This window comes from Perca flavescens, chromosome 19 (genome assembly GCF_004354835.1).
Source record: "Perca flavescens isolate YP-PL-M2 chromosome 19, PFLA_1.0, whole genome shotgun sequence".
In the NCBI taxonomy this organism is placed as follows: domain Eukaryota; kingdom Metazoa; phylum Chordata; class Actinopteri; order Perciformes; family Percidae; genus Perca; species Perca flavescens.
The window spans coordinates 14,554,670-14,572,120 of NC_041349.1; positions in this window are offsets into that span (position 1 = coordinate 14,554,670).

Here is a 17,451-nt window from a genome sequence, read left to right on the forward strand (position 1 = left end):
TGGTCTCAGGGACTAGTTGACAGCTTAGGAGAGAGTCCAAAATGTGCTTATGTCTCTGACAGGAAATGGAGCGTAAGGTCCTGTGACACCAAATCTATGTTTCTCTGCTACTGTAAGTGGTATGCAAGTTTATGTAAGTTTTACATTAGTGCTTGAGCCATTGATTGATTAGTTAATTGACAAATCAACTTTTCAATCAACAATGTCCAACCTCTGCTGATTCAAGCCTTTCAAATATGAGGATTTGGTGCTTTGCTCGTGTGTTTTACATCATTGTTAAGTACATATTTTGGGGTTTTAGGCTGTTGGTTGAGCCAGAAAAAAAGTAAGTTGAAGACGTTTTGCTTGGGCTCTGGGAAAAAGTAATTAACATTGTTCAAAAATCTGACATTTAACAGACTAAACGATTAATCAGTTAATTGAAAAAGTGTAATATTAACTGATACTGAAATGTAATATTTAGTTGCAGACCTACTCCACTTACAGTTTATTGACAAACAGCACTCTTACTATCAGTCTGTTATTCATTGCTGCCGCCTAATTAACATTGATGCTAAATGAAAAATTAAGATTTTCTATAGAAAGTTAAATCCCTTTTGTAGTTAAATGAATTGTAATTACCAAAACATTACCACGCAACCAGCTTTTTGACAACATCATTTTGACACAAAACAATGGCTGTTTTGTTAATTGTAATGGATTACCTATCTCAAGCAGCTACCAAGTCTCTTCAACTTAATTCATTTTTGTGGCGCATTGAAATGAACCTGAACCAATGCTGCCTAGAATATAGGCAATTCATCATAAAAGTCACTCTATGCTTAAAAAATCGTTCATTAGTGATGCTACTGCTACTGTGGTCAATGGACGAAAACGTGCTAAACAAATGGCACAGCTCTTTAAATCATAACATTTCAAAACACTGTCAAAATGCCAGCTAAACAATCAGCAAACACCAGCAACTGTTTTTCAGACTTTAAGAAGAGATCTGTCGTGAGGATCAATGCTGCCTTTGACATGAGTGACCCAGTCATCCAACAACAAATCTTGAGCCAGGTGAGAAAGAGAAATTTTAGTAAGATTTATCATGTGCGAATACATAAAAGTCTACTCCCTGTGTAATGTATAGACCAAGTGCTAATCATTAAAGTTATAATAAATGTAAAGGCTAATGTTTGTGTATGCTTCCTAGCTGGAGGAAAAGATGAAAAAAAAGGGCATCAGTGATTTTAAGATCAGCTGGAGGATGTCGGGACGTGTTTCACACAAGGAAGACAGCACACATTAAAAAGTAAAATATCCCAGTTTTTCATTTAATTCACTGTTTTTAGTACAGTTTAGACAAAATAAATACACATGGCAAAACAAAGGAGATATACTGAATACTTAGCGTTTTTGTTTTTAAATATGGCTTTCTCAGTTTTTATCTCTTTTCGTCTTTCTGTAAAGTGCTCTGTAACGATTGCTTTTCGTACTGGTTTAAAAAGTGCTGCATAAATAGTTTGTCTGTTTACTGGCTTGTAAAAATTCTGGGATAAAGCATGAACAATGGCCTATTTGTGGAATACAGAAATGTGTGTATATATATATATATATATATATATATATATATTGTATAGATTAAAATCTACAGTATTCTATAATCGTTCACCTTGTTGGCTCAAATAAGAGAATTGTTTACCAAGGCTTCTATTGACAAATAAACATCCAACCATCTTCAATTCTCAATATCATCTACAATATGGGGAGATTTTGGCCTAAAATGTGTATTCCTTCCTGTTCTGTTCTACATGTTGACCTGTAGAGGAAGTCGGACTACAGAGTGCGTGTGCTTTCTTTTCTTCAACAGGTGCTTGAAGCCTGAAGGGGCTGGAACAGGAGTCTTGCTTCTCTGGCTGCGGACTGAAGTTGAACAACTACTAATATGTGTACTTGAGGGAATAAACAGGGAAAGAAGTAGAGTAAGATGACAAAATATGCCTACAGTAAGCAAACACAGTATGATAAGATTGTATGTAAGTTGCTTTACCCATGTGTCAAGGACATTTTGACACATGTCATGACTTTGTAGCCAATTCAAAATAATCACATACATTGTATTGTGTGAAACCATGAATCTTTCTGAACATAGTGTGTTTTGTTAAAGAGTTTAACTATGTCTTGCTCTCTTTTGTCAGATATTATAGAAGCAGCATTACATGGACATAAAATGAATACTTTGCCCTTTTTTTGACGTTTTATTGAATCATTTGCAAAGAAAGTCCAAAAACAAAATACATTACATACAGCACAGTTAATCATTAGTTACTGAAGCATATCCCCCCTATCAAAGGCATGAGCTCCTTTCTATGTAATAATTGTAATGAAAACACAACAGAGGGCTCAGCCCAGTTAACTTTAAAAAATACACTGACAATTAGACCTATACCTTAGAGTGAACTGTGCCTAATTATATACACAGCACATGCTATATAAATATACTATATACATAGCATATAATCTAAAAACTACATAAAAAACACAACAAAAATGAACAAAATCTGAATGTTGCACGTCATTTTTGTTTTTTCTTTTTCTCCCCCTTAATTAAAGTAATGCTCTGAATCATCATTAAGCAGCATACACGATGGAGAGCAGTTCATCTTTAAACACAAAATCTCTGATAGACTTTTTGTTATTTGTTCCCAAAAATGCTTTACTGGTGGACACTCCCACATAACGTATAAGAAAGTCATATATGATATCTCCTAAAGTATGTATACCAGAGCTATACCAATGCGGTGAAATTAAGTATTGTCCTCCATACTTTAATGAATTGTTATAGAATATAGGTGTGTTGGCATGCCACTGTAGTTTCTAATTATAAATCTTTTCAATTTTCGAATTTTTATTTAATTTTGTAGGCTATTATTTGAACATATTTCAGTTTATTTTTTTCAAAAGAGAGGGATGTAAATAAAATGTCATTCAAGTGAACTGGTGACACCAGGCTCCTTTCAATATTAAGCCAATACTTTGACATTTTTTAAAATAAGCTTACTCACTTTCATACTGAACTGCAGCCAGCCGCCGGTTAGATAAGTATAGCATAATGCCTGGAAACAGAGGGAAACCCATACCATAGCTCTGTCCAAAGGTAAGAAAAGCACTCGTTTGACTATGACAATCAGGGTCCAAAATTAATTTTTTTGTCCACCAGCCAAATGGCTAGTGAATGTTTAAATTTTACCACCGACTCAATAGATTACCTTTTTTTTTGGCTGGTGAGGGAAACTAATCTACAGACACTTGTATATTTTACCATCATTTGGCAAGTAGATTATGCAAATCTTTTACCCTGATGGCAATATTTTGAAAGTTGCAATCCAAAGTCAGAAATTTGTTCTTGTAAAAAATCATAATACTGATTCTGAATAACAATGAATATAATTTAAAAAAGCAAATCTTTCTAACCCAATCAACTTGAGCACTGTGATATTGTAAGTTTTTATGTCCAGATGTCACGCATATGTTGAACTTCAATCTTTACAGAGTAATGTTTGCACAGCAAAACAACTTGTGGAGTTTGACATAAAAACGGGCCATTCTTGAAAACTTTTTAGTAAAATGTAATAACAAGATTCACACACAGAAAGTCTACACTTGTTGTATTAAGACATATATTTTCAATAATTTAATCGGATATTTTAGAATTTCAGCTTGGTAAAACTTGCACTGCTGACAAACAGCACAAACACAAAGGTGGGAATGCAAATTAGCTTGTGTAACCACCTGATGCCATAGGACCACTGGTAACCAAATCTGCTCATGGTTCCACCTCACTGCTAGTCAAGTTTTGCATGAAATGACATGAAAAAATTAGAGAGAATTTTCCACAAATGTTCCCAACACACCACATGAATTCCCAAACAGAGTTGGTTGTGGGATGAAGAGAGAGGTAAGTCTATCTTAAAAATATACATACATATGTGTAATAGTAATTTAAATTCTTCTACACTATAGAACCACACAAATGTCATTTATGTAATACATCTAAAAATAACTTGATTATTAGAAGTTAATTAAATTTTTAGATATACTTTCTGTGATGTGCTGTACGTATGATTTTTATTTGTTTTCTTTGCTGTCCCCTTCTTTGGTAAGCACAATTAATTACTTACACTATTGAATTCAATGGTTGCTGTTGAAAGATGAAACTAACACAATTTGCTTTTTTTCCCCACAGGGATTCTCCTTCTGTTTCAGAGGACCATTTCTCAGCAGAGTAAGTACCTGCAGAAAACATTATTTTTATATCTTGACCACTGTAAAACATGTAATGCTTGTTTTATTATTACTAATGTGTCACAACTGGCAAAATATGCTTTCCAAATCAAAGAATTGTAAAGACCTTAAAAAATGCTAAAGAACTTGAAAATACTGGCCTGCTTACATGCATTTTCTTTTTTTTTGACAACTATTACAATCAATGGATCAATTTGCCATGACAATAATAAGTTGACCTAGCATTTTCCTTAAAAGATTAAAAACTTACCTTCTCTTCCACGGGCTGGTGAGAGATGAACAACAATGTTTTTTTCATCACCTACACATTACTTCCCCCGGTCATTTAAAAAAGTTGAAGAAGTGAAGTGAAGAAAAAATGCTTTATTCATAACAAAGGTGTCCCACAGCCGCCTAAAAAGGTTCTTCCACTGTCCTTACTTCATTTAAAATATTTTTTTTAGATAAGTTGGCAAAAAGCATATTGAGACAATATCAAATGTTAGTATTTCAATGTTGCAAACCCAAATATAGTGTTGATTCAATGGCATTTTTTGCAACATATAAACGGTGACTGTAGAAATGTTGACATAAAGTAAATCTTTTATAAACTCAACCCCATCAGTCAATATTAAATTAAGAATCTGTACTCCCGTTTCTGTTGATGATGGATTTTTTTTTTGTAAACCATATTGTTGTTTTCATTCTAAATTGCATTAGTAAATTAAAGTTAAACGTTCACAGTGAACAAGTTGGTGTTGAGACTGACAGGGAGGTGTTGATTCTGCAGTAATTCAGGACACCCCTAGCCCCCTTTGTATGTTGATACAATTTGGAAGATAATGCATATTAATGTTTCTGCTGTGCTTGCTTTTTTTTTTTTTTTTTTTTTTTTTTTTTTTTTTTTTTAAATATCTAAAACTTTGCCCAAAGTTCCTCAGCAGTACCACCTCATCAATGTCTCCCTGACCTGGTATGAGGCTCAGAGCTTCTGCAGAGTAAAGTACACCGACCTGGCCACAGTGAACAACATGGATGACAAGAACAAGTTGGTCAACATTCTGGGCAGTAATGTTACATACTGCTGGATCGGGCTTCAGAAAGGAATAACTCACAGGTGGATGTGGTCCGATGGCAAGGGCACAGCGCAGTTCTTCCCATGGGCTTCCGATGAACCGGACAACTCCGGAGGCAATGAATGGTGTGGACAAATGTTTCAAAATGGAGGGTGGAATGACGCACAGTGTGGAGGTGGTAGCGTTTTTGTGTGTTATGAACGTGAGTAAATGACATACAGTCTGATTTTGTCACGCATGTAAAGTGATTAAAAATATGCTTTAAAAACATATATGAATAAAATCCAGATGTAACAATATTCAAACCACAGGATTGGATGCTGCTTTCAATCCATTGATAGTCTTTAGATACATGGGCACTAGAAATACTAGAAAACAAAGTTATTAAAATGTTCTGATGTTGTTAAACATTATCTTACATTAGTAATGTTTATTAACCTAATCTCTTGCTTGACTCCTGCTGGCATTGCAGAAGAAATACCTGAAATGATTTTTTGCTTTCATCTCCCTGTATGTCTCTTTAGTACAGCAGGATGGTTCACAAAAGTATATCTATTACACAGCAACAAACAGCTGGGATAACAGTCAAGAAGTGTGCAGAAGTAGCCACACTGACTTGGCCTATGTAAGCACCCAGGCAGGGAACTCAGAGATTCGCAATGGTGCCGGAAGTTTCAGCAGCATGTGGATCGGTCTGTTCAATGATGTCTGGATGTGGTCTGATGGAAGCGGAACTTCCTTCAGGTACTGGTTGAGTGGCTCACCTGTTTCGGGAGACTGTGCTTCGGTTGCAGTGTTACAGCAGGGACGCTGGATCGGAGCTGATTGTAACCAGAAGGCCGTGTTTGCCTGTGGGGGAGGTGAGTTACTGAAATGCAAAAAATGCAAAAATAATTCTTTCTTTAGTTAGGAGAAGATGGCTGAGCATGCATACATTTTAACTTTCATTTCTGCTGTATCTAGAAAAGAGGGGCATATACCGGATGAACATAGTGAAGCATTTAGCAGCTAAAGAATAAAATATTTCTTCTAGGAGTTGGTGGAGACCAAAACAGAACAAATAGCAGAATGAATATTGGACTTACATTTATCCGGTAGCCAGAACAACTCCTCCAAACCATATGACCACATAGGTTATTTATACGTTTAGGTATACGCGTTTTGTAAATTAGCACCACTGTGGCAGGAAATGTGACCAACAGGAGCATTTTCCGTCTTCATACCTAAACTTACGATCGTGGTTTAAAACACATTGTTAACATTGTGAAGCTGTTGCCCTTTAGGTCGCAGTTAGGCTTAGGTACAAAAACTACTTAGTAAAGTTTAGACAATTTAAAAAAAAAATATATTATTATTATTATTTATACGTCTTCAAGCTCAGTTGGAGGCTGTAACGCTCAGCTATCACCGGAAAAGTGCTTCAAATAGCCTTCACTGGTCTCCGTCCAGAGCAACTGGATCTGTTGGTCTGTTGGTATTTAACTGTCTATGGAACATTCCCATTGAGATTCAGAATCTCTTTTACAAGGGAATCCTGGCCTGGCTGGAGTCCAGCAGCATAAACCGTTTCGACACAAAAAAAAAAAAATTACATCAAACAATCAATTGTCAGAGTTCAGTAACAGGACATTCATTGTATTGTATTCAGTGGTCAGAAAAGTCCTTAATTAATGTCTTCCAGACAAAGCTTGTGGTTTGGGTTTAAACCAGAACATTTGTTACGTTATTTCCACACGTACGTAAATGACCTAATTATGCACGTGACGTAGAACTTGACATAGTTCTGTTTGTTAATTAAAGTAAAACGGAACACGTAACTCGGTCTCCTGGGCAAAAGTCCTATATTTGATGTTTTTCGGGGGAGAACAGTTTTAGCCAGAAACACGACTACAAATGAATGATAATGTTGCTCAGACAAATGGATGTGGTCAAAAAAAAAAGAAGTTATTGCAGGTTGAAATCATTTAATTTATTTAACAAAGAGCTGATATTTGGCGATTTATAATGTATTCTTATTTTTACTCAAAGAACATGTTTTATGAGGTGAAAGTACTTGGTTATATCTGCAGAGCTTTCTTGTAGGCTGAAAAAGGTTCCAACAATGTACATAAATAAGTAGCCTTTAAAGGCGAAGCCCACTGCCTGACAATGATCACTAACAATATGATTCTGTGTTGGGATGCTGCAGGTCTCAAACTAAAGAGGATGGTAATAAGGATTACGATACGCTCTGAAGTGGACCTCACTAACTCCATAGTCCGTGATGCACTCCTGAAAAAGGTAAAAAAAAAATATATATATATATATATATATATATATATATATATATATATATATATATATAATTGATGAAGTAATACTAAATATGTGTATATGTTCTGTATGCTGCATGCAAGAAACACAGATTTATTCATATTTTATTAGCATTTCAAAACTTCAATGATTTACAGATGCATAAATGTTACACAGATTGGCAGGTAGTGTTCAGTTGGATTTTTTTATTTGTAACACTTGGTGTTTGCCCTCAGTTGGATACAAGCCTGAGACAAAAGATGACTGATTTCAATCTCAGCTGGCAAAGTGACCAAAGTGGACATGTCTTCCAACGTCAAGAGCAGCTGGAGGCCGCCAAGAAGCCAGGTGAGTGTAGCCTCCTGATCTTAAGAGACATGCTCGACCACAGACACCTTTCAGCTATAGTATTTGACTATCAGCAGTCATTTGGGATCATCGTACAAAACAGGTAAAAAACCTCTTTAAACACTTAAAGGAATGGTCGGACGTTTTGGGAAATGGACTTTGTGCTTTCTTTCTCAGAGAAAACCTGCAGCTTATTAAAATAGCTTAGCACAAAGACTGTAAACCAGGGGAAACAGCTAGCCTGACTGTCTAAAAGTAAGCTCCTACCAACACCCCTGTAGCTCAAGCTCACTGATTCTGATAAACTGAGTCTCATTTGTTTAATCCATGCAAAAAAACCTAAGAGTCAGGGAACAGTTACGTCCTAAAATTTCTGCTGGTTGCCTGGCAACTGCTCAGTGCCAGAAAATAGTCCTATGCATAATACCCCATAAAACAGTGAATGGTTGTTTTGTATGGATTAAACAAAGGAGATATAACATGTTAATGAGTTAAAGCTTTAGTGCGTAACCTTTTGATATTAATGAACGCCCGTTACATTCAAGCCATTGCCAAATGAGTTGCTACAAAGCTAATTAAGACTATCAGCTCCACACAACTCGTCCGGTGCGCGATCACGTAGGGCTTGTATCATGTGGACGCGCCGACAGTGTTGTTGTCTTTACTTAGAATTCCTCATAGGGGCGACAGAAACTATGCACTATAGCTTTAACTTTAGAGGTGCCTATTGGTGGATTTTGTTACCTTCAGACAGAGCCAACTAGGTGTTTCCCCTTTACAATCTTTGTGCTAAATTAAGATAACTAAGCTAACCATCTGCTGGTTTCATATTTAGCATACAGACACAAGAGCAGTATAAATCTTCTCTCTTATCATAACTGAAAGTGTATGTCCTAAAATGTCGTACTGTTCCTTTAAGGAACTGGACCACAATCAAACACATGGGGTTCCTTGATGAGAGGATGATTTGGGTTTAACTTAATTACTCAAAATATGACATATGAACAACCAGACATATGAACAGCCAGCCTCCAGTGATTTATAGCACATTTAGACTTTAGTCTTTTCAAATAGCTAGCAGAAAAAAGGCAAATATTCATTAGTTAGTTAGATTTTTTAAAAGCCTTCAAGAAACAGATGATGACTGAGGAAAACATTTAAAAAACATGAATTTAAATAAAACATAAGTGATTTTGAAGAGGAGACATAAAGTCCATATTTGGGCAAAGTAAGTCAATATTTTAGTATTAGTCAAATTCTCTTGGGCGTTTTATGTGCTCAATTAAGTAAATAATATTCTAAAAACCTTTTTTTTTTTCTCATTACAGGATGCTAATTGTAAAGCAGAGGTAACCATATGTTAAGTAAGTTCAGTTTTACTGTTGAAGAATTGAGAGTGATCATTTTAATACCATATCTAACTTTGGTATATATTAGTAAATATTCTGTGTACTTATTCATATTGTCCTGCTTCATAATAATTGGTGAATGTATCCTTTAAATAAATAATTTACCTGACTTTATAGCTCAAATTGAAGTGGTATTTAAGAACATGAGATCAAGTCTGTGCTTTTATTTTGCATTTTGCTCAATGCATGTGAGTGAATGTATCGGTTGCTTGATACCTGTTGCATAATTGTACACTTTCTTTGATTTTGTTACGACTGTCCAACTTTGATCAGTGATTGGAGATGAGATGTTTTCTGTTCTTGTTGAGTTTTTAATACAATGACCAAATGGCAGACTCGGATAGCCTTTAGGTCATATTCATGTTTATGAATTGTGACTTATTGTGATTACCCATGTTTTGATGCCAGAATGTCAACCAAAAACCATGTGTTATTAAAGAAAATGCTCAAACAAAACCTTTAATTATGCATTAATATATGATTTTATGTGCTATTACTATTAACATTATGTTTTAATTGTCGCTTATGCTTGATCTCTGTTTGATTTATTTGACTACAGATATGAGAGTTTAACCTGATGACTTTGCCACATACTATCCTGCCAGCAATTGTGTAAATTCTTTACATTACACATGCAGTCAAATACATGTTGAATACATCATCACACACCTTCTTGGGTTTGCATACAGTATGGATCATTTCACTTTCACATCCTCATACAGTGTAAGGCTAGAGGTACATTTATAACTTAAAAAAAAAAACATTTTTAATTTTCACTGCTTGTTGCTGGATATTTTTCTTTGTTTTAAATCTGTAAGTGTAGTTTGAAGTCGAGGTCCACTTACTACATATCTTTTGGAGCTTGTGGCCATATCTTGTGGCCTAATCAGTGGCAGTTATCATGGAGAGGGGTAGTAAATAAATACTTCATCAATAAATATACTAAATAAATATAGTATATTAGTGAATATAATACAGGCATAATTTACTGGATTACAACTGTATTACATTGCCATCATTCATTTTCTGTTAATACAACAGTTACAGCTGCTTAACAGAAGTTATATTTGTGTTTAAAAGTGCTTACGCTTGCTTTATGAATTATAAATATGGGGGAATAAAAATAAAAGTGTTACCAAATACATTTGGAGGAGATTTAGTGTGATTGGGTCCTTGGAGTTGTTGAAAATTACTTGAAATAAGAACATATGTTAATACGTGGCTATAAAGTGTGTCTTTTTGTGGTCATGAGCTGAAAAAGTAGAGAACATTCTGCATTAAAACATCTACCGAATCACAAAATCCTGTATTTGGTGTTGAACGGATTTATTAATACTTAAACTGCAGGTATTGTCCTGATGCCTTTGATGGCTGTCCCGGGACTTAAGGCAAGATTTTGACAGGGTCAGGTCTCTGTACAAAGGTTAAAAAGAATTATAATGTACCACCACTTCTAAAGCTCCTTAATTAACACAATGTATCTTCTTAGTTTAATACAAAACATTGGGGTTCTATGTTAGAGGTAAAAGACAAGGGCACTGTTGAAAGAGAAAATAAGTTCTGACTGTCAATTTGAGTCTTCCTACAGAGTGATTCACTGCTGAAACAGATTAGAGAGACAGAGACAAACACACAGAGGTTAAATGAAAGAGGAAGAGAGATTGAGTCTATAGTTAGAAAGATTTTCATATCTGCATTCAGTTTCAGGCATGGCAGGAAATACAGGGTGTGCCTGACGTCAAAATCTGCTGGCGGGCAGACAAAAATGTACAAATCTTTCATCACAGAGAAGAAAAGACAATGAAACCAAACACGTGTGTGCGTAAGTTTACCTGAGTAAACTCACCTGATGCAATAAACCACAACCACAAGTTAATCCTTGAATAACAGTAATTATTCTTCTTTTTCACTCAATAAACATTGCAACCAGATTTTCTACATGTCTTTCATTGCATTCATATCCTGAAGCTTATGATACATCATTCTATTTTTATTTTTAATGCAGATGAAGTCATGTGTTGTGTACTATGTGATAAGCAAGTGTTTTTAAGTATGTGTATTTTGTTGTATTTGTGTTAAGCATATACTTTATTTGATAATTAAATGCATAAGTCTATAAGGTCTGTAGTGTACTTTGGTGTTTTTCACTAAAAACAACTGGAAACAACATTGATGAAAAAAGTGAAACAAAATTACGGGTCCTAAAAACAAAACAATGAACTGAAAGATGCCAAAACGCTTCATAGAGCTGAGCAGAACTGCAGTCACGTAATAATTCTAAGTGGACTTTTCATTATGAGCGAACATTACACATAGGGATTTATTCCATTGTTAATATGAAAATATTGATGAGTGCAGCTTTAATAATGTTTAACTGTCTAATGGTCTTGCTTGTTGCCTATGTGAATAAAAGAAAGTATGTTTCTGCCTGTGTTACCCTTTTGAGATTTAGAAGGAATTTGCACTGTAGATGTATGGAGGAACTTATAGGCTGAGATCTATCTACTATATATTGTTAAAGATATTCTGTGTTTTTAATGAACACAGAGGATTAAAAAAACATGATGGACTCTTCAGAAGAGGTCATTTACTTCACTCAAGTTTCTGTGCTCGAAAGCTGCCGGACGACACCATTTTTTGAACATAGCCATACTGAGAAATACAGAGAGAGTTGTGTGGAGCTGATAGTCTTAATTAGCTTTGTAGCAACTCATTTGGCAATGGCTTGAATGTAACGGACGTTCATTAATATCAAAAAGTTACACACTGAAACTATTAATAGTGAAGCTGTTTTATTTTGATAGAGAGGTTAACCATATAAAGTAATGTACAGTAGGCTTACAGACGTTTACAGGAAATCAGAGCATTTCTTATCACCAGTGCAATGACTGTGCTAAAGGACTTCATTTTCATTTCTGGGAAAACAGAACTTGAAAGTTAGGAGGCATCTTATAGTCTTGTCTCAAGCATGAGCTATGGAATGTATCATTACTCATCACCAAGGAGAAATTATATTCAACACAATGAAGCACGCCTTATCCAAGACACAAGAATGAACAATATGCAGAAGGCGTGGCTTAAAGCTGTTTATAAATAACATCCTCAGCCTCTTTAGTCCACCTTACCTCTGCTGGAACTCAAACAGGTAACAGGAATTGCGTAAACATTTGTTGTTGAATTTTCCATTCTTTGTTTCTTTTATTACATTTTGAATATAATCAGTACAAACAATAATTGTGAAGATGTGTGCTGTTAGCTGAAGCTTACTATTATTAATCTTTCGTCACCTTTATTATAATCATGCTGCTGCTTAAACATTCCTCTTACTTAAGTGAATTATGATTGTATATAGTAACAATAATTTCACAACCCTTTCCAAAGTGAAACTTTTGAAAGTTACTTTTTAAAATTGTTTTTTATTTTTATTTTTACATTTTATTATTATTCCTGCAATGGTTTCTGATTAGTTTTGAAAAGTAGTCTGTGTGTTTTATGTCATCAGGAATCTGCAAAAAGCCAAACATCTCACCTGAAATTCGGCTACATCATATCATATATATATATATATATATATATATATATATATATATATATATATATATTTATATCAAACCAAGTTGTATAATATTATTAATATGCAAATCATAAATATATACTCATGCTCACTTTCTAATAAGCCAGCAAATCTGCAATAAATGTTAAGTCATTAAGAAAGGGGAATTAACCATATATTTTACAGTTACAAATGTTTATAATATAATTACGGGTCACAGAAGTGGACAGCAAACTGTTAATAAATCATTTAAGCAATGCTGAGAAATGCAAGACTGGGGCAAATTAACTGATGTTTACCTGATTAGGGCGCTAGAAAAAAGCATAAGGATCACAAAGGTCATTAAGATTCATCCTCCGGGCACCATGGATATCTGTACCAAATGTTGTGGAAATCCATTCAATAGTTGTTGAGACATTTCAGTCTAGAACAAAGTGATGGACCACCTGATCGACCGCCATTGCCATCCATAAAGCCCAGCCTCCAGCGAGGTGGTTTAAGTGTCTTAAAAAGTATTAGAAAGTGGTAAAGCTAAATAATTCACATGAGTTCTGTTGTTATCACCTCTTCAGGTATTTAAATACTGCTGAACTACCTTTTTGAAGCTGAACCGAGAAAAAACAAAACTTTCATCTTCATCTTGAAGTCTAAGGGTACCGTCATGGAGTTGACACTGGAGGAACAGATTGATATGACCCTACGCCTCTCACAATATGTGCAACAAAACCCAAATTCCACCAGCACACAATTATTCTCTTTTTTGGCACTGCTAAACGCGTACATTCCTGAGGCCTACCTTCTGATGCCTGAGTGTCAGAAGATCCTTGGACCACCTGATCCCATCCATGGAGGCCCCCCCTTTGAAGAAAGAATGGAGCCTTTTACGTGTTTTATCAACACATCCAGTCCAAACCCTGAACACAGATGTATGATTGACACAGTGGTTGCACAGAGTGCTGTGAATCTACTAGCTTCCTTAGGGAAATCCAGGAGTGCTATAGCGAATACATTTATGTTCTCACTTTGTGGAGATCAGCCCCAACCACATATACTCCAGTTCATCAAAGAGTTGCTGACAAAGAGAGAATTGGGAGAAAATGGTAAAGATAAGTTTTCCAGGTTGATTAAAGATATACAAGAGAAAGAGAATTTTTACAACGCCGTGTCTGTCTTGAAAACTGCATCACATAAATTAAAACAGAACCCAATTTTTCCCCAAAACATTTCCCGTCTTTATTACATCAGAAAAGGGAAACCTGACTATAAAAAAGCTCAAGAATGGGCAAAGGAAGCCATTAAAAGAGCTCCAAACAACTCTTATGTAGCTGACACTCTTGGGCAGGTATACAAGAACCGTTTGGTGAGAGAAGCCAAGGGACTGAAGGACATCTTGCACATGGTGGAAGATGCCTTCAAAGCCTTTAAAGATGTGGAGAGGAAAGCTGACAAAGAAGAGGGCCCAGAAATGAAGGACACAGCTTGTACTGTAAGCATTTCAAATTATTTCAACAACAGAGGCCTCTTTGGCTTTATTCAAGTGGCAAAGACAGCCTTTGAGAAACTAAATAAGGTACGATCTCATCCTTCACAGGCACGCAGAAGTTTCATTCAAAAGTTAAAATGGGAAGTTGAAGCCAAGGTTGAAGCCAAGTTTGACTTTTTTGAATGGTACCTGGCCTACTCCAAGCCTGACATGACATCCTTAGAGCCGTATTACTTTTGGAAGGATGTTGTACTTTGTTACGAAATGTACACAACAAAAACAGCAGCTAAATCCACCAGCTTTCCAGGCCTTCTAGATTGTCTGAATCACGGCCTTTTCACATCAAAAGGAAGACGTGCTGGGTTTGAGGAGGCCGAGGAAACAGTGTCTGATTTAGAGGCAATCCAAGATCATTTGAAAACCATATACGAGGCAAATGTTGACGATGTCGAAGAAGCTGAGAGGTACATCCTCTCCAACATCATCTTGAGCAACAAGACGCATAACTCTTTGCAGCACACTCCAGTGAAAGAACTCCAAGCAATAATTTACAGATTCTTGGGCACAGAAGTGGGGCGTAGAAGCCCTGAGTTTTACCTTTTGGTTCTGTTGTTGTTTTGGCCTGAGGAAGAGCCTCGGGTGGTGCAAGAAGATGATGATGAAGAAGTGGAACAAACCGCCACAGAGGATGACGAGTCAGAAGACAAAACCTCGGAGGATGAGGACAGCAATGAGGAACAAGAAACAAGAGGAGAGCCTGCACAGCTATCCCTTGACCTCATGTTTGAGCCTGACCTGCAACAGTATGTCACATTCATGGAGAAAGCATTTGAGAGAGCTGAGTATGCCAAATACCTTCGAGGCAGGTACCTTTTGCCTCTGTTTTTTCTGGGGACGGGCTCTGGACTGAGCAAATGGATTCACAAATCAAGGTTGGATGCAATCGTGGGAAAAAAGGTGGATGCTGAGCTAGCTGATGATCATGATAAAAGAACTAAGAAGAAATGGAGGCGTATCAATGAAATGTGGATCAATGGGGATGTGTGGCGAGTCCCAGAAATCCAAGACATGCTTCTCCCAATCCACGGAGAGCTTTGCCACTCTCCCAATATGCCACAGGAGCATAGAAAAGAGCAAGTGTTTCTTTGTGTTGGAGGGAAGAAAATAATGGCTACAACAGAGGTTAAACAACCTGAAGCTCCAGTGTTGAGCCCAAAGCTTTTCTATCTTGGCTTCACAATTCAGGGTCCTGTCGTCTTCAACTCCTTACTGTAGTACATGTCTGCAGAGTAACTGACAATGAACACTTTGGGATTAAAATACATACATGCTAGGGAACTTATGCCACTGTCCTTGACATAGGCACTGACATTACAACTGGAGTTGGTCCCCGGGCGCCAGACTATGGCTAAACTTACTGACTGCTCCTAATGAGTAAGGATGGCTTAAATGCAGAGAGAGAGAATACATTCCTCGTATGTGTAAATGAACTTGGCAAATAAATTAAATATTACTCATATTATTACAAAATCAATGTCTGTACAAAATGTTATGGCAACCCATTCAATAGTTACTTAGATATTACTGTCTGAAGCGAAGCGGTGGACTGACCGACAGGTCATCACTTTCATAGAGCCACCTTGCCAGCTAAAAATAACTCCCTTTGGGACAGAAAGACACATTTAATCATGAAAAATAACTGTTAGGTTTGGTTTATGGGTGTATAAAAGAAAACATATAAAAAAATACATTTAACATATTTATGTAACATATTAAGATATTTAACATTCAGTCTGATGTAATGAAGAAAAACTAATATGAAAAGCATTATCATTTTTTTTGTTCTTTTTTAAATGTACTTTTCCAATATAAAATTGAAATGCATTGTATTGGTTTGCATTAGACTTTGACAGTTTTATGATATTTTATGAGTTGTTGCTTGTATTCCTGTTCTTTTAATATGCATATGTGTATACAAACTTAAATCAATGTTTTTAAAAAAGGAACATGTTGTAAAAAAGGTCATTTGAAAAAATGTTTGCAGTTGTTTTGGGAATAAAATTGAACTTGCAATGTGAGTTTTTAAACCATGGAAGTTCACTGAAATTTAGAATACTACACTTTAGAATAAAGGTCATTTGGGTGTAAAAAATAAAACAAACAGTTCTATGGGTCCACAAAATCATTTCGCATCCATTGTCTATAGAGCAGCTCCAGATTTGTATCTAGTTTCTGGCTTTTGAATAAACTTTCCTAGGCCATCAAAATAACATATTGGAATTCTTAATTTAGGTGTCGTTCCCCTTTAAGTAATAAAGTAATTTTTTATTACACAAAAAAAAACACAAAAAACTGAACCAAATACTTAATTGTTAATTAATAATTTCACTCGAAAATGTTATGACAATAGATGACTTTTGACATAGCCTACTAATAACAATGTCTGTCGATTATGCAACATAAGAGGAATAAATGCCTTTGTGACTTAGGCAATTTTAAACCTACAACTCTGTCAACAATCAGTGTGTTTACTTTACATGCACAGAAACCTTGTCACTTAACAATTGGGGACGAGCCCTGAATCATGGAAATAACTTCAGTGATAGAGTGGTAGATTTTTGTTCTTCTTGAAGCGGCTGCTATTTTGAAAAAGCTTGTAAAATTGCCTAAGTCACATTGTCTTTTGACATAGGCAAAATAAGACGACCTAAGTCACACTCATGACATAAGCCATTATACTAAAGGTATACCAGAGGTGGCCAGCACCATGAGGAGATGATTTAGGCAAGAAAATATTTTTTGTCAAAAAATTTATTAGGCCATTATTTTAGGAAGGTGACGATATTAGCCAAAATATAATAAAACCCAACAAAACCAAATACACAACATGTTATTAGCAAATTGACAAAATAGAAAACTAATGTGTTTCATAATTTGTGCTTTAGACCTCAGGGCCACCGTAAGTAATGGATACTTCTGCTTCTTCCACCACTGAATAATATGAATGACAACAGTTTACATATGTCA